The sequence below is a fragment of the Lepus europaeus genome, chromosome 21 (assembly GCF_033115175.1).
Source record: "Lepus europaeus isolate LE1 chromosome 21, mLepTim1.pri, whole genome shotgun sequence".
Taxonomy (NCBI): domain Eukaryota; kingdom Metazoa; phylum Chordata; class Mammalia; order Lagomorpha; family Leporidae; genus Lepus; species Lepus europaeus.
In genome coordinates this window covers 43,305,117-43,325,310 of record NC_084847.1, presented here as the reverse complement: position 1 = coordinate 43,325,310, position 20,194 = coordinate 43,305,117, and the positions used below count along the sequence as shown (strand labels likewise).

Here is a 20,194-nt window from a genome sequence, read left to right as displayed (position 1 = left end):
CCTTAGAAGCAGCAGAACTCAAGAGAGGGTCCCCAGAGCTGCCCTTCTCGCCAATGGGATCCCCTCTGGGAGGCTGCACAGGTGGTGTCTGCCTGGAGATAGCTTGAGTCAGGGCCTCATGAAGACCGCATCCCAGGGCCAGCCAGACCCAAAGTCCCTCAGGACATCCATGCTAGATCCAAGCTGGCCTGCTGGGAGGAAGTGCAAGCGTTCTGGGGAGCAGCGGGTGGAGAGGAGCCCACGGCCAGGCAGAGCCCTCCACGGACCGCCACTGGGAGGGGGGTGTCAAGCCCATCCCCCACGGGACCTGGTCTAAGTGACAGTGGATCTGGTGGCCACTTTTGGGGTGGGCCATTGCTGGGTAGCTGCCGTGCAGCATGTGGGTGCCTGTGGGTGACTATGGGTGATTGTGGGGGCCTGTGCCCATCAGCAAATGTCGTTTGCTCCCAGTCCCTGGTGCCCCAGGGTGCCTGTGGGTGACAATGGGTGATTGTGGGTGCCCATGCATGGGTGGTAACTCCAGCCAGTGCATGTCTGCAGCAGGCAGCGTTCTGACATCACTTTGCTAACTCCCCCCTGGACAGGCCATCCCAGCTCTGTGACCAGGCCCCAGCTGCTGGCAAGAGCCACCTTTCAGGATGCCACCCACACATGTGTGCACCCCATGGGCTGACAGATACTGGCATAGGCTGATGTTCCTGGCGGCCAGCACGTCCTTTGGGCCACACCCTCTAGCATCCATGATGCCTGAGTGGGGTGTCGTCTGCCCCGGCTGCCGGTGGGGGTAGGAGGTGGATATCTGATGGTTTTGGAAGCTTCTGAGGACTTCTGCCCTCTGTCAGGAGCTGGGAACCAGCCCTGTGGTTTGACATCAGTTTCGTATTCTTTTTCTCTGAGGTGGCAGGCACAGTGGCGCCTGGGGGCTGTGCCTGCACCTACAGGGTATTCCCCATGCTACCTGCTCTAGTCTGTGCAGGAAGGTGGGAGGAGCCCCAAGTCCCTGTCCAGAACCTCCTGAGGCCCAGTACCCGCCCAGGAGGTGCCTGGACTGAGCAGGACTGTGTGTCCATCCAAAAAAATCCCACAACATGGAGGTCCCCACCCTGTCTGCACAGATGTCAACCCCAACAATGATGCAGATGGACCTGTGGGCTCCCCATGCCCCCAAGTTTCTGTTCCACCCTGGACAGCCCCCATCCTCAGCACACAACCTGCACAGGGAGGCCCATAGCCCCCACAGAAGGCAGCCAGCCTCGGTGCAGGGCGGCTGCTCTTGTTCTCGCTCCTGGGCCCTTCTATCTGGCCACTGGTGTCACCTGAGCTGCCCCTGGGCTTGCCCAAGCCTTGGAGGATGGGGTCCCTGTGCTGCTGGGGGTCCTCTCCCCCAGATCACCCACAGGGACACCCATTGCTCACTGCAGCTCCAGGTGGCCCCTCCACAGCCCTCACCCAGGTGGGGCTACGCCCTCTGCCATTCCACTCCCCTCCTATGTGGGATGAAGCAGCCCCCTCCCAGTGTGCATCCTCCCCAAAGCCCCTCTGCCTCAGAAGGCTTGCTCTTGCAAGACATCTGTGAGTCGCTCAGCACGATGCCTCTGCTGCAGTTTGTGAAGATCCCCCAGAAAGTCCTGGAAAATCCCAAAAAGTCCCAGAAAGGCCACCGAGTTCTCCGTCAGCTCTGCACGCCTACCCCGCAACAGCTGGGGCCCCAGATTCACCAGCGGGCCAGAGAAAAGATAAAAGCCTCCCTTCCAGCTCCACACTGCAGCTGCCACAAACCAACACCAGCTACTCTCTGAGGTGTCAGCCCCACATGCCAGGCATGCTCAGGCCTGGCCGGGGTTACAGGTGAGGCTGATGTGTGCAGGTGAGGGGGTTTGCACAAGTTAGGGGAGTGTGCACAGGTGAGGGGAGTGTGCAGGTAGGGGGTGTGTAGGTGAGGGGGTGTGCACAGGTGAGGGAGGGTTTGCAGGTGGTACACAGGTGAGGGGGATGTGCATAGGTGAGGGGGCATGTGTGCAGGTAAGGTGGGGTGTGCACAGGTGAGGGGGTGTGCACAGGTGAGAGGGGTGTATGCAGGTGGGGGGGTGCACAGGTGAGGTGTGATGCCCTCAGAGGCTGCAGTGCCTGGCCAGTCCCACTGCCTCCCCATCTGTGCCCCCCTGGCCTCCAGCTCAGCAGCTGGACCCGGGGTGGCTGTTCCCATGCTGAGACCAGGGTGTCCATTACCACCCTCACTGCCAGCTCTACCAGGCCCAAAGCTGCCAGGCTGCGGGTCCAGTTCCAGCTGAGGGCAAGGCAGGCAGCAGCTCCGCCCCCTAAGCAGCACACAGGCAGGACCCCTGGCCCAGGGCCTGCCAGGGGTCACTGGGTGAAAATGGTGACTTCCAGCAGTGGCTTCTGGCCTGGGAGAGGGGAACCGTCTTGGTGACTCAGCATGAAGGGAAGCCGTGGGCGGTACCTGTGAGGGATTTGAAGCCCCCCTGGGTTTCCCAGGGCCACAGGGCAGTAGCCCCAGCACCCAGGCAGCCCCCCCCCCCCACTTGCCCATCTCAGCCTCTAAGTGTGCAGGGACAGGGCTGTGTTCTGCCTGCTCACCCACCACTAGGCCACTTCAGAGTCCCCACCCCAGTCTCTCTCTCACACACACAAACACACCCCAGGCTGGTCCCTTCAGCCCCTCCCATTTCTCCTCCTCCTCCCCTGCCAGGGGTTCAGGTGCATCCAGGGAAATTCCAAGTGGACGCCCAGCCTCGGGAGACAGCTGCATTGGGAGATGGGGTCTGAGGTGCTGAGGAGGGCACGGTCCAGAGGGTGGGCCTTGTCCAGACAGGCTGGGCTCCTTACAGGAATGGAGGACAAGAGCACAGGCCCCACCCCCACCCCCACCCCCAGAGCTCCTGTAGAGGCCACAAAAAGAGCTGACCCTGCAGGGCCTGTGCACCTGCATGTGGGACCCGGAGGGACAAATGTAGGGCTGCAGGGGCCCTTCTGCCTCTACCTGTCCTTTCCCAAGGCTCTTGGATCTCTGGCCTGCTGGAGACAGTCCCTGCCCCCTCATCTGGCCCTGGGCCTATGCCTGAGAGCCAAGCCCAGAGATCCACACACCTGTGCCTCCACGGTCAGGACCCCAAACCAGTGGCAGAGCCAGGAGGGTGACTGCCCCCTGGCTGGAGGGTGGCGGCTGCTTTGGGTGCTCAGAGTCTTGGTCTAGTGCTGAGTCTCCTCCCTCCCACTGAGGCCTTCAGCAAGCCTGGCTCCTCTGCGCAGCCCTCGCCTCCCACGAGGGAGCTCACATGGGGAGCTGAGGCCACACAGGTGGAGTGGGCAGGGACTCACGGGAGGTTTGGGGCCACAAGGGAACATGGTGGCCTCACAGAGCAGGTGCAGGAATGTGAATGCCATCTTCCCTCACCAATTTCAATGGCTGCCAGGTGTCCCACTGTACCTGCCCTGGGGTCTGTGCACCTCTGCCAGGGTGCAGCGAGGCCAAGCCACCTCTGTCATCCCTGGGCCCTCTCCCCACCTGCGTCGAGGAAGCCTGGAGCAGGCCAAGACTTAGAAGGCAAGTGGCACGGAGAAGCTGGCTTGCGATCCCGGTGGCGAGGCGGGGTGGGGGGGAAGGCAGATGGTGTAATGAGCCTGTGCTAACAAGATGGGGTCCTGAAGAAAACCCCACCTCACACTGTCACAGACTCTAACCACACGGAGGAGAGCCTGCAGTGCACAACACAAACTCTGCATGATGTGTGCCTTTGGTGTTCCAAATTCAGAAAAAGATGGTTCAGTAAACCTCCAGGAGACAAAGCGTGCTGGTAACCAGGCAGGCAGATACAGGGCAGATGCACCAGGATTGTCTGTAACAGAAATCACCAAGACCTTGCACAAGGTTTACAGAGTGGGCCCAGAGGGAAACCAGCTGTGGAGTCCCCGCAGGGGCTGCCAGCAGGGGGCGCTGTGCCTCGACACGGATCCTGGAAAACCTCAGGGAAACACAGCCCAGACCCCCAGGTGCGCGAACCCCAGAACGGTGTGGGGGAGGCCTGGGAGCCACGGGACTCCACCCCACCCAACCCCAGCCCGACTTGCCAGCGGATTACTCACAGGTCGAGTCCAGTGTACCTGTGGCCTGGCCACTATCTGGCCCACACCTGTGGCAGCCCCTGCCCTGGGAGCCCCGAGGCCAGGGTCCTTGCAGCACCGCTGGGAGGGGCGTTACATGGGAGAACTTCCCCTGTGGGTTGGGAAGGAGGCATCACTGTGTGTCTGCACCTGGGGTGGGAGTGGGGGGTATGCACCGTGAGCAGCTTGGAGAGGCAGCAGACAGCCACACAGGTTGTCAGTCCCCAAAGATCTGGTCAGTCAGGAAGATCCAAAGGCAGTCAATCAGAGTGACTGGGCAGCGGAAGGGGGTAAGAACAGAGTCCTCCTAACCTTGTGGGTCATGTGTTTGCAACTGACCCTGAGTTTTCCCCGTCCCCATCGTGGTACCAACAGCCATCTCCCTGCAGACCCTACCTTGTGGGCCGGGAGGGGTCCTGAAGCTGTTGGGCCTGGACTCCCCTGGAGCTGCAGGAGAAAAGATGGATCCCCCCTGGGGCAGGTACCAATGGCTGAAGCTCCCGTCCCAGGTTGAAGCATGGGGGTGGGGTGGGGAGTCCAGTATCTAAAGCCCCAGAATCCTGCCTTCCGGAAGTCTCTTGCCTTCTGGAGTCCGGGTCTGTGTCTCAAAGCCCCTGGGGGGGGGGGGGCTCCGTCCCCTGACTGGGGTGTGGGTAGACCAGGAGGTCCCTGGGGCCCAGGGTGGTGAAATGGGGTGTCCAGGCCATCTCCCTGTGGCAGAGAGAACACTGGCTGAGGACCTGGACCCTCGGCTCCACTGTGTTGGGGAGGATGTGGGCAGAGCTGCCAGAGCAGCTCTAAGATGTCTCTAATTGGATTCCCAGCATCTGGGAGCAAAGGAGAGGCTCGGCTCAGTTTTTATTGACACGTGGTGGTCATTATCTCAGCGGCCCCTCTGCCGGGGGAGGGGTTCCCCCCACCCTCCCTTAGCTTTTGGGCTTTCCAAGGCTGCTTCCACGGCCCCACCAGGCAGTCCATCCTCCAGGCAGACACTCAGTGGGAAGCCACTCGAACTGAGCCCCTGGAGACTTCGGTCTCAGTACTGTTTGCCAGCCGTGGGGTCTCACTGAGCTGGAGGGGCTCACGCAGTGTGGGTTGGGGCAGCGGTGAATGCCGGCCAGACCCTGGGAAGACAAGGTATGGGGGTGGAGGAAGGGTGGTGCCTGCACATTGGCCAGCTCTGGGGTCTACAGGGGCTGCAATTGCATGCTGTGAGTCCAGGGACTTTGCATTTAGCAGCCCCAGGGCTGGAGGTCCACCTGAGCCAGCAAGGCCTCTTGCCAGGGCCTGCTGTCCTCTTCAGCCCTGGTCCCTAGGGGCTCCTTGAGGAGGGGGAATCCATGGGCACAGTGTCCTTGGCCCGGCAGTCCCTCTCCCCAGGCCCCCGTTTCGCAGCATCCATGTCACAGACCCAGCTCCTTCTATGAGGTCTGACCTTTGGCATCATCTGGACCCCTGTGATGGTCCATTTGTCCCCCTGACCCCAAAGCTGCTCACCACCCTGCCACTGCCTAGGCCTCCGACACACTGGACATGGGCCTCTCCAGGGCCCCCGCAGTGGGAGTTGGTTTAGTGACTGAATCGGACAGCGCACACCCCAGTGGCTTCCAGGGTTGTGGTCACTGACCTTCCCGGGGGGGACATGGGGAGGACACTGTCCCTAGCTGCGTGGGGGTAGCTGTTCTCCAGGGTCTGGGGAGAGGAAGACAGAAGTGACAGGAGGGGGAGGCAGGGCCCTCGGTCTAGGGCTTCTCTCATGTTAGGCTGGGTCTCTGGAGCTGAGCACACGTGTGGCTAGGGGCACAGCGGGATTGGAGAACAGATGGCCCAGGCCACCCTTGGCTGAAGCCTTGATGGTGCTGCTGCAGCCTGGGCAAGTCATCCCTGGTTCAGAACCCCCAGACCCCTACCTCAGCAGTCCGCCCCTGCAGCGGCACTGTGGCCAGCAAGCATAGCAGGTATAGCCCGCACGGGCAGGGGGAGGGCTGGGACCGTGGCACCTGGGGACTTCTATCCACAGGAGGGAGCAGATCCTGAGGATATTAGGGAACGGGGGTGCCAGGATGGTTAGTCCACTGCAGGGTCTCCTTGTCTCTGTGCCCCGCCCACCACCCACTGAGTCTGCTCCACACTTGGATCTCGTTGGCCCCGCCCCATCCTCTCTATCAAACCAGTGGCACCTGAAACTTCCCAGGACCACTTGAGGTGCCAGCTCTCTGCTCCTACTCCCCATGGCTGGGGAGGGCCTGCCTGCTCCAGCTGTGGCACATGGCCGGCCCCAGTTCGCTGATGCAGAGTCCATCACAGCTTGGAGCTTTGTCCCACCAGTGTACAAGCTCGGCTGGGTTTGTCCTCGTGGAGAGGCAGCTGGCAGGGCGCCCTGGGAGCCGGCAGAGACGTGACCGTGGCCAGCGTGTGGGAGTGCAGCGTCAGGAGGCTGGGGTCAGAAATAGGATGTTCTGGCACCCCCAGTTCCTGGAGTTTCACTGAGGAACAGCACAGCTTCCTGGGCCGCAGCTGAGGCACAAGGGCCCACAAATGGTCCGCAGAGAGGAGGATGGGGGCAGTGCGGGGTCAGGGGCTAGGATGACGGCTGCTCTGTGCATCCTCAGGCAAAAATTGACACAACTCTGGAAATTCTGGCCAGCCTGAGCCCTGGCTGCTCCCGTGGTTGGTGAGCTCCCCATCCCAGGAGGTATTGGGTCAGGGACCCAGGAGCGAAGTTCCTGCTGCCCATCACTTTTGTGTCGTTCAGCTGTTAGGAAATCCCAGGAACGTAAAAAGTCGCTTCCCCCACAAATTAAAACCGGGGCAGCGTCTTCGGAGCCCAGCAGTGTGCAGGGTTCTGCGGGGACAAGCAGCACTGCCCCGCTCACGAGCCCGGTTCCGTGGTCAGACTCCTCCTCTTGGCTTCTTACCAGGGAACCTCAGCATCACAGCAGGTGGGAGGGGGCAAGGACTATGGCCCCTGCAGCGCCATACCCTGTACAGCCCCCACCCCTGTATTCCCTGCCTTCCCTTGTTCTCAGGCACTCCCCCCCCCCCATGCTACACCCTGTCACTGCTCTCTCCAAGCTGTGCTGCCCCTCATGGCCCTGGAATGTAGAGCAGGAGCTGAAGCCCCTGCTTTGTCCCCACCATGAGCTCAGCCAGGTGTCTGCTCTGTGCAGTCTCCCTCTGACCTGGCTATGTGGGCACGGCTCTGCAGAGGGCATGGCAGGGTCCCCTCGCCACTGCCTGCCCTCGCTGAGTGGCCAGGTCCCTGAGGTCTGCACAGTTCAGCTTTCAGAGTCCGAGAGTGGGGGCCATGGACAGCCACACACACTCCTGTCCATGCCCATGACTGTGTGTTACATTTGTGTGTGCAACACGCCTGTTTGTATATTCCTGTGTGTGCATCATACCCATGACCTCCACTGTCCTCCTGCCTCCCTCCCACCCACCAGCTGCCCACCTCCTGTGTCCACTGAGCTCACCCCAGCAGTCCCGTGGAAGGCCTGGGCCTGTGCAGCTGCCCACCCTGCCTCATGTCCACTGTGTGTCTGCCCATAAGGCGGGAATAGGAGGCCCAGGGAGCATGTGATTGACAGGCAAGGTGCGGCACCCGTCACAGGCCCCACAGTGAACTCAAGAACCCTTTGGGACAAGGGGTGGACCAGCAATCAACCAAACCCTGCAGGTGGCCACAGCCCGCCTCAGCTCCGTGGCTGCGGCTCTGCTCTCAAGACTGTCCAGCCCTGGTCCCAAGTCCAGGTGTTCACAGGGGCTCCTTCCCAGTAGCCCTACTATCCGAGGAGGAGGAGGTCCTGGCCTTCCGTGGTCGGCCAGCAGTTCGTCAAGCTGGCCTGACCGAGGCTCAAGCTGCCCTACGCTGACTACGGCAGGGACCCCAGACCTGCCAGGGGCCCGGTTCCCCATCACCTCTGGAAGCACCTGGGACTTGGAGGAAAACAGGCAGGGAGGGGCAGGGCTGGCACATGAAGCGGTTTCCTCCAACAGATGCCTGCTGCTTCCATCTCTAATCCCACAGCTCAGAGTAGGCAGGGCTCCTCACACCTGCCAGCCTCCCCCCACCCCACACCTTCCCCCCAGCCTTCTACCCTGCACACGCTCACCCGCCCTCAGGAAGGGCATTCTGCAGTCTAGCTGGCGGCCGCCTGCCCAGTGCCCCTCAGCCTCTGACCTCCAGCTGCAGCTCACCTACCTGTTCTCCGAGCGGCCGCCCCCTCCACCGCCCCCGCCCCGAGACGGGCCCTGGCCCCCGGTCGCACAGCGCGCCGCACCCCAGCACCTCGTCCCCGTTCCTGCTTCAGGATAATGGCTTCCCCAGGGCTGACCCCAATGAAGTGCTCAGGATCGCTGAGAGCAGCCGCTGCCTGAATCTCCAGTGCTGTGGGAGAAGGCCAGCGGGGGGGCGGGCTGGGGCGGGGCAGCACGGCGCCCCCTGGCAGCCCGCGACCATGACCCCGGGCCCCCATGCCAACACTTCCAATCCCGTCTACAAGGCGCTGTCCACACCCAGCGTGCTGCCTGTCATCAGTATCCGTAGCCCCTCAGTGAGCAGCGAGTACTATACATGCGCCTGTAGGAGCGCGGCTCCCACCCGGAGCCCCTCTTCGCCAATGATGGGACCCTCTGGAGCCAGGCCCCTCAGGCCCTCCCTTGGTCCCCAGCTAGTGTCAGAGACCTGGCCTCCCCCTTCTTCCTGGTGCCTCAGCCCTTCCAGGCCCAGTCCTCCGCATCAGGCAGCTTCCTGCTGAGCAGCTGGGATCCCAGGGGCTGGGGCGTGGGGAAGATGCTGACGGGAGACCTTGCCGAGGTGCTGGGGGAGTGAGGAGGAGGAGGGCAGCTCTCCAGCAAGGACAGCAGCAGCCCTGGGGGGAAGCCCCAGCCTGGAGGGCCCCTGCTGTGCTCCCTGTGCAGCCCCTAGGGGGCCTGCTCCTGCCTGTCGCTGGAGCCTGATTAAGCTGTGGGCTGTTGGCAGTTGGCAGTTGGAGGGGGCACCCTGCTGTTGGCTGTCCCCACCCCCCACTGAGGACGACTCCTCCCTGTGGGCAAAACAGGGCTCCCTGACCAAACTCCCCCATCCCCCCACCGTGTTTCTGGACCTCCTCAGGAAAGCAGCAGCCCCCAGTACCCCGGGCCGGGGGCCAACTCCAGCTCCTCGCCCTCCCCTCCCCGCGGGTACCACCTCCCCAGGCACCCGCGGACCTGGCTGCGTCCCCCGACACCCCCCCCCCATGGTCAGTCCCAGCTCAGGCCCCTCCTCTTGAGTCCCCAAGCCAGGGGACAGTGGCTACAAGACTGAGACCCCTTTCTCCGCCTGAGGGAGTCTTCCCAGGTGGGGGACGGCCAAGGAGGAAGAGGTCCCTCTGCCACAGGCTCCCCAGAGCCACCCGACCCAAGAGGCCCCGGCTGCCCACAGACCCGGGTCCCTTCCCACTCCCGGGATCCCAGGAGAAGCTGACCTTCGTAGTCCAAGTGAGCACAGAGCAGAGGCTGATGTCCCTGCGGGAGGATTTGACAAGGAACCTCCTAGGGGGCAAGGGGCGGACACCCTGGGAGGCAGGACTCAGGAAGGCCGGGAGAGGCCCCGGGGAAAGAGAGAAAGCCCCAGGGCCTGAACAGGGACCTGCCAGCCCTGGGCAGTGGGGAGAGAGTCCCAAGCCTGAAGCTCCCCGTGAACGGGGTGACAGCACTGGAGAGCGGGGGCAGAGAGTCCCCAATGAGGGGAAGGAGGCGGCGGCAAATAGGGGCCCAGGGTCCCCCTAGATAGCTGAGAAAGCGCTGGAGAATGGGGAGGTGATGCCCCCAAGGAGGGAGGAGAAGGCATCAGACAATGGGGGTCCAAGACTGCCCAGGAGTGGAGAAGCCACCAGAGACTGGGCCGCGGGGAGCCCCAGGACCCAGGAGAAGGCACAGGAGAATGGGGGCCAGATTCGGAGCACTCTACGGAGAGAGCCCCCACAGCAGGCATGGCGGCTTCACCCAGAGTGGCACAGAGACGGCCCTGGACCCCTTGGCCCAGCCACCAGGAGTGGGATGCTGAAGCCGGGACCTAGAGGAGAGCCCACGAGACTAGGGGAAGGGGGCGCCGAGAGCTCCTGGGGCTGGGAGGCTGGTCCTTGAGAGTGGGGGCCGAGCCCCAGTGGGCACGGGGATGGTGCGGATGCAAAAGTCGGATGAGTAGAGAGTAGGAGGCTGGAGCCAGCACCCCACCCCCCAGAGCCAGGCCAGAGGTGGTGTCAGAGGGAGAGCCCGGGTCCAAGACAGCAAGGCCTGTGGCAACAGTGCACCCACTGGAGACGGAACCCCTCCGCAAGCCACAGAGGAAGGGCCCTGAGATGCCATGGTCTGGCAGGGGGAAGCATGGATACTTGGACTTGGGACCCCCACAGAGGAACAAACAGATCAAAGGTGAGGAGGCCTTGAGGAGCTCAGGTGGCAGCTCTGGTAGGGCGGGGGGGAGGGGGAGAGCAGAACCCAGAGGCCGGGCAGGCTGGGCGTGGCAGACCCCAAAGCCACAACCACCATGGCTCAGTCCTGCTCTAGCTCTGCCGCCTGGGGCCCATGTCCTTCCTGTTGCATGCCTCAGTTTCTCCATCTGCCAAGACAGATGGCCAGGACAGCGCCTCTCTCCCAAGGGTGTAGTTAAAGGAGATGAACTAGAGCATGCAAAGCTCACCTGCTTCAGCCACTGCCACTCCCACATGTCAGGGGCTGCAGTTCAGCTGCCCACAGGGGCCAGACAGCATAGGGAGGAGGACGGGGCCAGCTCGGCTCCAGAGAAACCGCCCAGTCCCGAGGGGCAGCTCCTTCTCAGGAAGCCCGCCTCTGCTCTTTCCCCCTTTTAAGCCAGAGTGCTGTTTGTTTTCCCCATGGCTGCAACCAACTCAGAGGCAGCGCGTCCTGGGCCTTGTGGGCCTCTGGGGGAAACTGTAGGGGGCTAAGGTGTCTGCCCACTGTGCCAGCCTTGAGGTGGGTAGTGTGCCAGGCACTGAGCTGCCACCTTCATCGGCCATGGTGAGCTGGAGGCACAACAGTGCCTTCCCTGGAAAGGCAGTTGTGCTAAGGACGCAGGGGTGTTTCGCCCCTGGGGGACTGTGTCAGAGAAGACAGAGGCCCCCATCAGGAGGTAGACATGGGGGAGGTGGCCCCCAGAATCCCTGGGAGGTGATGGCGGCTCCTGTCTGTCCTGGGGACTCCAGGGCTCTCCTCTCCAGGTGAGCCTGTGGCTGGGGCGCGAGGGCCAGGAATGGGCCAGGCACAGGCCTCTGTCTCCTCTTCACCTTCACCAGGCCACAGTGGGCAGCCTGGGGCCAGCTGCGTTGTCAAAAGTTGGAGCAGCTGCAGACCTGGGTGGGCAGAGGCTGGTGCTGGCCTATTTTTTCCTGCTGGGCGAACTCCTATGCATCCTCCGAGACCTTACCCACAGTTCCGTTCCCTGGGAGGCCTTCCTGATTTCTAAGGGCCATCACCCCAACTTTTCTCTGAGGTCCCCCAAGCCCCTGTTGCTCCTCCTGTATGGCACCCCCAGGGACCCCATCACCCTAAGGTGGTCATCAGGAAAGGTGGACAGGAGGGAGGAAGCCATACACAACCCAGGGGAGGGCGTCCAGGTGTGGGGTCAAGGGCACTGAGTTGGGCACCATCAAGGTGCCTCTGCAGAGGAGCGGAAGGTCTGTATCCATATTTTCCCCTGCCCGACCTAGGACCTCACCTTATCCCCATCCTGCCCCCACAGGCCCGCAGTTCACCTATGCGCTGTTGGAGGACTGAGTAGCTCTGTTCATTGGCAGTGAGGACACGGGTGGATCTGCTTGGCCAGGGATGATCGGCAAGTGAGTAGGACAGGCTTGGGATACGAAGCCGGGTTTCCTCCTGTGGGGACCTGAGACCAGGGCCTGCTAGGGAAGGGGAGGGGCCTAAAGACCATCAGACAGCCCCGCTTTGGCATCTGAGAGCCAGTGTCACACTGTGGGCACCATTCATCCATTAACTTCACAAGCACTGACTGAGCCTTTTCAGGAGCTCAGCTCTAGCTCTGTCTCCCTGCCACAGTGAGAGGGTCTGGGGGCTTCAAAAGCCCCTGGCTGGTGGAGGAGCAGGGCTTGCCTTAGGAAAGCAAGTTCCTGGCAGGTGCATGGGTTCAGAGGTGAGAGGAATGGGGGGATGACGCCTGTGGCCAGAGAGAGGTACAGGGCACAGAGACTGAGGGCCCCTGGAGAGAGCGCTGGCTGCTGCTGGGAGCTAGGGAGTGGGGGCTGGGGGCTTACTGGAGCACAGCCAGGCCTGGGGGCCTGCCTCAGTCTCTGTGGGTCAAAGGGCTCACTGTATCTCTCCCCTAGCAGCCAAGCTCTTGCGGCTCTCACTGGCACTGCCATCGCTCGTGCTCATGCAGTTCCCGGGCCTGGGCTGCGGTGGCCCCCGTGGCAGGGTGCAAATGCCAGGGCAGCTTACGGGGAGGCCAGTGGGGCGGGGTCCTCAGGGCCAGCAGAGGACAGGGAGGATGAGGACAAGGACTAGGAGGGGGACACAGTGGCAGTGACAGTGGGTGCCGTGCAGGGCCGCATGGCCCTGGGAGGTCGTGGGCAGCCGTGGTGCCTGTCATGGTGAGCAGTGCCGATGTGGACAGGGCCTGCCAATGCAGGGGCTGCTCAAGTCTCTGCGTGCAGCCAATGAGCCTGTAGACAGGGCTCTGGAGGGGAAGTGCAAGCTGGTCTCTTCCACGGGGACCTGACCTTCTGCCTCTTCCATCAGGTGGGGAACCCAGAAAGCAGGGGATTAAATTTCAAGTGAGATTATGTATTTTTTCATCCTTTAGAAGTACTGAAACTTCTACAAAATAAATATATAGTATGTTATACTTGATTTCAATACTACTTTTTTTTTAAAAAAAGTTATTTGACAGGTAGAGCTATAGACAGTGAAAGAGAGAGACAAAGAGATAGGTCTTCCTTCCGTTGGTTCACTCCCCAAATGGCCACCATGGCTGGTGTTGTGCCGATCCCAAGTGAGGAGCCAGGTGCTTCCCCCTGGTCTCCCATGCAGGTGCAGGGCCCAAGCACTTGGGCCATCCTCCACTGCCCTCCCAGGCCACAGCAGAGTGCTGGACTGGAAGAGGAGCAGCCAGGAGTAGAAGCTGGTGCTCATATGGGATGCTGATGCTGCAGGTGGAGGATTAACCAAGTGAGCCATGGTGCCAGCCCCTCAAATACTTCTAGGATAACAGGGATTGTCAGTTAAAACCATGGCAAAATAATGAAAGTTATTTTCTTAATAACTGATGAGAAAAAACATTTTAGTAGAATAAAAAGGCAGGGCCGGTGCCACGGCTCACTAGGCTAATCCTCTGCCTGCGGCACCAGCACTCTGGGTTCTAGTCCCAGTTGGGGCACTGGATTCTGTCCCGGTTGCTCTTCTTCTAGTCCAGCTCTCTGCTGTGGCCCGGGAAGGCAGTGGAGGATGGCCCAAGTGCTTGGGCCCTGCACCCACATGGGAGACCAGGAGGAAGCACCTGGCTCCTGGCTTCGGATCGGCGTAGTGTGATGGCCGTAGCAGCCATTTGGGGGGTGAACCAAAGGAAGTAAGACCTTTCTCTCCGTCTCTCTCTAACTCTGCCAGTCAAAAAAAAAAAAAAAGAAGAAGAAGAAAAAGGCATGGGACTGGAATATTATAAAAAATACAAATAGTCATTAAACATGAAAAACTGTTCATGAAGCCAGTGTTCAAATTCCTCAGTAATAAAAATAATGAAAATAATTGGAGCTGTTTGATGAATACCAGTCATGTTTTATTTGATTATCCCTACTACGATTTTTCATTTGTTTATATTTAAATAAAGCACACATAAGTCTTTATAAAATGTGTGATGGCACACAAGCCCAATTCCATAATGAAAAAAATTGCAGACTCCAAGATGTCTGAACGGGGAAAAGATGGCTGCTTTTGACTATGGGAAAATAGCAGAAGAAAAGCAGAGGCAGTGAATCCCCAGGGAAGAGTTGTGGTGAAAACTCTACAGAAGGAAGAGGGATGCAGAGGTAGTGGGGAAGGTGCAGACCTGCAGCAATGAGTGGGGACACCTCCCATGACTCCTGCAGCCAGGGACTGGAGGAGGTGCCAGCTTCAGAAATCGCAGTGTGAAGAGACTGCACAGCCTAGGCCATTGGTGATTTTGCATGGGGAAGAGCTTTGCAGAGCACACTGAGTCTAGAATGGAGCCCCAACAGAGGGCATCGTATCCACCTAATCCAGTGAAAGAAAAGGTATTTATTTCTTCAAGCTCCCAACAAAGGTGCCTGGCACTAGTGGGGAGAAGGTGCCCTCTTGACACCAGTAGAGGTGGTGGTTGCTTTTGTGCAGGGGATTTTGTGAGGAAAAAATCCACATTACCCACTGGCTTTCACTTGAAGGGTTAAACTAGGGACCAGGCAACCACATAGGACTGTGAGGTGCCCCCTTCCTGTCCACATATCACAGGTTCCAAGACTCAAAATCCCAAGGCAGAGCACCCATGAGCAGCTGGCTCTGAGAACCTTTTTGCTCTCTCTTTGGACAGGACAGACATACAGGTCAGCACCCCGTAGCTGTGACTGTGGGAATACTGTGACTGCATGATAGGGCGCAGGGTGTATCTGGGTCTCTGGGCAAACACTGTGTCTGGCATCAGAGGCTCAGAGGTCCCTGATGGCGTGGGCTGGGTCATTGCCAAAGGTTCCTTGCTTACACTGAGTACCACACAGATCCGTTATGCAATTCATGTGCCAGCATGGATAGGTGTTGTACCCATTGTGGGATCACCCCAGTCATTGATCACCTTGGAATAGTAGAGGAGGTGAGACTGATATTACACCAACAGGCATGATCACCATCTCCCCTGCTGACATGCCCATCTTGGGTGTCATCCTGGATTCTCACCATACCTTTGAGCTCTCACCAGAGTTCACTGGCCACACCTAGCAGATGCCTCTGGTATTCACTTAAAGAACAGACATTCAACTTAGTCACAGAGACATAGTTCAAGTATAAAGTCCATCAGAGGAGAAAAACAACAAGTATATTGATAAATGTCTGAAAATAATGCATAAATACAGGAAGCAAGAATAAGGAAGACAATATGACTTTCTGAAAAGAACACAACAACACTTCAAATAAAAATGTGAAGACAAAGAGATTGATGAAATGCCTGAAAAGGAATTCAGGAGAATGATGATGTGGGAAACAAATTCATGAGTTAAAGAAATCCATACATGACAGGGAAACTTTTCCTGTAAGATTCAAGAGAAATGAAACAAATATTAGAAATGAAGAAGTCAATAAATCAAATACAATACAATGGAAATTCTTTTTTTTTTTTGGACAGGCAGAGTTAGACAGTGAGAGAGACTGAGAGAAAGGTCTTCCTTCCGTTGGTTCACTCCCCAAATGTCCACTATGGCCGGCGTGCTGTACCAATCCAAAGTCAGCAACCAGGTGCTTCCCCCAGTCTCCCATGTGGGTGCAGGGCCCAAGCACTTGGGCCACCCTCCACTGCCTTTCCGGGCCACAGCAGAGAGCTGGACTGGAAGAGGAGCAACCAGGACAGAATCTGGCACCCCGACTGGGACTAAAACCCAGAGTGCCGGCACTGGAGGCAGAGGATCAGCCTAGTGAGCCATGGCGCCAGCCACAATGGAAATTCTTAACAATAGACTTTGTTAGCAGCGGAATGAATATCTGTGCTAGAGGAAAAATCTTGGGAAATGGTAAGACCAAATAAAAAATAAATTAGAAAAATTAAAAACAGCATTGGAGATTTATTGGATAATATGAAACAACCCAACAATTGAGTCTTTCTGAATATGTGGAAAGAGAGAATGGATTAGAAGAGCTATTCAGTGAAATAATAACAGAAAACTTTCCTAATTTGGAGAAAGAAAGGGAATCCAAGTACAGGATGTACATAGAACTCTTAAGAGACATGATCAGAAAAGATCTTCACCATGACATATTGTAGTCAACTTTCTTTTTTAAATTTACTTTTATTTTTAACTTTTATTTAATAAATCTAAATTAATATAAATTTAATAATATAAATATAAAATTTAATATAAATAAACTTATTTAATATAAATTTTGAAAGTACAATTTTGGATTATAACAGTTTTTCCCCTTATAATAAGATTCCCTCATCCATTATTGTTGGGGATGTAAACTAATACAGCCACTGTCAAAGACAGTATATCTCACAAATATGAAAATAAGTCTACCATATGACCCAGCCATCCCACGCCTGAGAATTTACCAAACAAAATGAAAACAGCATATGCAAGAGTTATCTGTACTCCCATGTTTACTGTAGATAAATTCAAATATCTAAGATATGGAATCAACCCAGATATCTATCAATGGATGATGGGATAAAGAAATGGTGGTATATATTTAGTATGGGATAGTACTCAGCTATAAAAAAGAATTAAATCCTGTCTTTTGCAACAAAATGGATAAAACTGGACACCATTATACTTCATGAAATAAGGCAGTCCTCCAAAGAAAAATACCATATATTTTCCCTGATCTGTGATCATTAATATAGTACCAAAAATTTACATTGACATTGTGAGGTTCAATGATTGTTTAGAGCCCTTATCTCTACTGTTGAAGAATTGCTTTTTATCTTATTACAATTTTTGAAGTCTTTATTTTCTGTAGGGTTAAAATAAACTGAAAGTTGATTAAAAGAATGAATAAGAAAGGAAGGAGAATGGAGGGTGGGTGTGTGAGTGGGAGCGAGTATGGGATAGCTATGCTCCTAAATCTGTATATATAAACTACATAAAATGTTTTCACATTAAAAATTTTTTAAAAATTTAGAAAAATAAAAAAATTAGAAAAAGAAAATTGCAAATTTATACATGTTATAGTAATGAATTTTGATATTATTATCAGTTCTAGGTGACACAATTCTTGTGGAATGAGTTTATGACAATGCAACATTATTACCAGGAAGAGAGCAATGTAAAAGTCCCTTCATGTATAGACAGAGATGCTGTGAGAAAATTTTATATAACATTGCTTTTTTGAGCTTTATTTGAAAAAGGATATTCTTTTTGAAATTTTATTGAAGGTATACAGATTTCTTGCATTTCATATATTCAGATTTAGGAAGATAGTGATTCTCCCCACTCTACCCTCCTCCTATACATACTTCTACACTTCTTTCTCCTCTCTCTCCTATTTCCATTCTTAATTTTTAGAAAGATGTATTGTAAGTTTACTTTATAAGATTAATCCTAATGTAAATAAAGAGTTCAACAAATAACCTTGATCATATCATTATATGTTTCCCCCACTTCACTAACAGTCATAGTTATAGAGTGTACCCTTTACTTCCATTTTTATTGGCTAGTAATATTGGACATGATTTATGTCCAGTCTTACATTTTGCAAATTTGTATTCTCTTTGTCCATGTAACCATTCTAAACACAATTCATGTCCTACCTGTGCCTTTTCCTCCACCCTTTCCTTCTTATCCTTTTAATAGATCAGACATGAATAGCACACGCTCTCTCTCCCTTTCCCTCTCTCCTTCTTAAATCAAATAAATAAATAATGTTTTCAATAGAAAGTATTTTAAATGGCACTAACTATGACACTGGAAGCACTCACTTTCCATTTCAGAGTGATTGGGTTTGAGTCCCAGCTCTCCTCCTGATTCCAGCTTCATGCAGGTATTGTGCATTCTGTGAGGCAGCAGGTGATGGCTAAAGTACTTGTGTCCCTGCCACCTACATGGGAATTCTGGATTGAGTTATTGGCTCCTCACTTCAGCCTGGCCAAGCCCCTAGCTGTTTCAAGTATTTGGGGAGTGAACCACTGTTTGGGAGCTCTCCACTGTGTTCCTCTGCCTCACAAATGAATAAAATAAATATATAAATATATTTTTAAATGCATAGTTTTTCCAGTTCTGATGCTTGAATATTTGATTAATTGAATCACTTTAATATTTTAGAAATCATTTGCTTAAAAAGTTTGACATGATCTATGTAACACAATACTCACACACTATAAGTGGAACTTACATGCATTTTGGTGTATGAATGGGTTCTATAATTATAATCCCATTCTGTTGCACACTATTAGAAGAGAAACTTAAGGAATGAAATTTGTATTTCTGAACAGAGAATGACTTGTGACTTGGCAGCACTCAGGGCCAGGAAAAGTTCACATAGCTGGGCTTGGCCATGTAGGAAGTGTTTACAAATGGCACATGGAAGCACAGTACAGATCAAGCTCATTAGGCTAAGGGTAAGCATCCACCTCATTCTCACATCCTGAGCATGGTTGGTGTGTAGCTGCTAGTGATTGCCTGAAACTGACCTGCTATCAAAAATGAATTTCTAAATTAGGTTTTACTTTGTTTGCTAACTAAATGTGGTTGAAATGTGAAGGTCTAGAGACAGCCTTGACCAATTTAAGGTAAGGGTATATTTTCCCTAATCCAATCAAAACTCCATGCTGCTTGCCTCTCTGTGTGCAACAGGCTCCTTGAGGCTCTATGGAGTGTCACTCATCCCCAACCAACCTAAGGACCACCATTAATCTATACTCTCTGCCCAGATATTAGCCATTTTTGGTTTTCTGGCTATCAAAACCATATAGTACGCATTATTTTGTGTTTAATTTCTTTCTGTAATCTGAATCATTTTGAGATCTCTTCTCCTTGAAACATATCACCATTTAAGTAATTTTGATTATTAAAGAGTTTTGTATTATAAAGAAATATCACACTTTTTCCAGTCATTGGTAGATACTTGGATTATGTTCACATTTAGCTCTGTGATAAGGGCTGTGGTGAGCCTTTATGTGGATCCATGTTTTCATGTATTTTGGGTATATCAGTGGGATTTTAATTACTGGATCATATGCTAATTCTCCTTTTAAATATTTATTTATTTATTTGCAAGGCAGAAAATGAAAGAAACAGAGACAAAGGCATACAGAGAAAGCTCACATTCCCTGGTTTATTCCCCCAAATACCTAAAATAGTCATGACTGGGCCAGATTGAAGCCAGCATCTGGAAACTCAACCCAGGTCTCCCAACTGGGTGGCAGGAAACCAACTAATTGAGCCATCATCTTCTGTCTCTCAGGAATGCACTAGCAGGAAGCCAGAATTAAGAACTGAGACAGAGCTATAAAACAATATACTCCAATGTGGGGTGTAGCTGTCTCAGATTAGCATCTTAGCTGCTGTACCAAATGCCAAACCCTACATATGATAATTCTATTATGACATTTTGAAAAGCTGCCAGGTTGCTTTTAGACTGGCTGCACTATTTTATTACTCTCTATCAGCAACATTCAACAATTCCATATTCTCCATTCCCTTGAATTGTTTTTCACTGTTGTTAGAACCATTGTTCAGCTTCTGTAGTATTACTTTTTTAAATTTTTATTTACTGTTTTACTGCTTTATTTGCTGTTCTCAAATTACCAGTGATGTTGAAAATATTTCACACAATTAGTGAAAATTTTTGTATGTTAGTGCAACATGTCAATTCAAATCAGTACTAATTTCAAATTTGTCTTTTATGTAGTGGAGTTCATTATGAAATCAGCATCACTTTTTAAAAATTTTTTCCTGAGATATGCACTGATTCTGTTGCTACTTTGGATGCTATCATACGCTTTTTAAAAAGATTTATTTATTTATTTGAAAGGTAGAGTGACAACATTAAGAAGAGGAAGAGGAAGAGAAGGAGCGGGAGGAGAGAGAATAAAAAAAGAGAAAGAAACCTTCTAACTTCTGGTGTTCTCTCTAGTTACCTGCAACATTTGGAGATGGGCCAGGCCAATGTCAGGAGGTGGAAGTCCATCTGTGTCTCCTATGTGGTTGATAGGAAGCAAACTATTTGGATCATCACCTCCTGCATCCGAGGTAGGTTAGCTGGAACCTGGATCAGAAACATGGTAGCACTTAATACTACATACTTCAGCATGAGATGTAGGAATCCCAAGAAGCAGCTTAGTCCCCTGAAATATGCCTATCTCAGGATGGTATCACTTTCTTATGTACTGTTCCAGAAT

At 54.1% G+C, this 20,194-nt stretch overlaps 1 pseudogene; it reads left to right on the top strand.

The window, feature by feature from the left end:
- Nucleotides 1–1,589: 1,589 nt before the first annotated feature.
- On the top strand, nt 1,590–12,921 carry LOC133750510 (serine/threonine-protein kinase LMTK3-like; annotated as a pseudogene).
- Nucleotides 12,922–20,194: the final 7,273 nt, after the last annotated feature.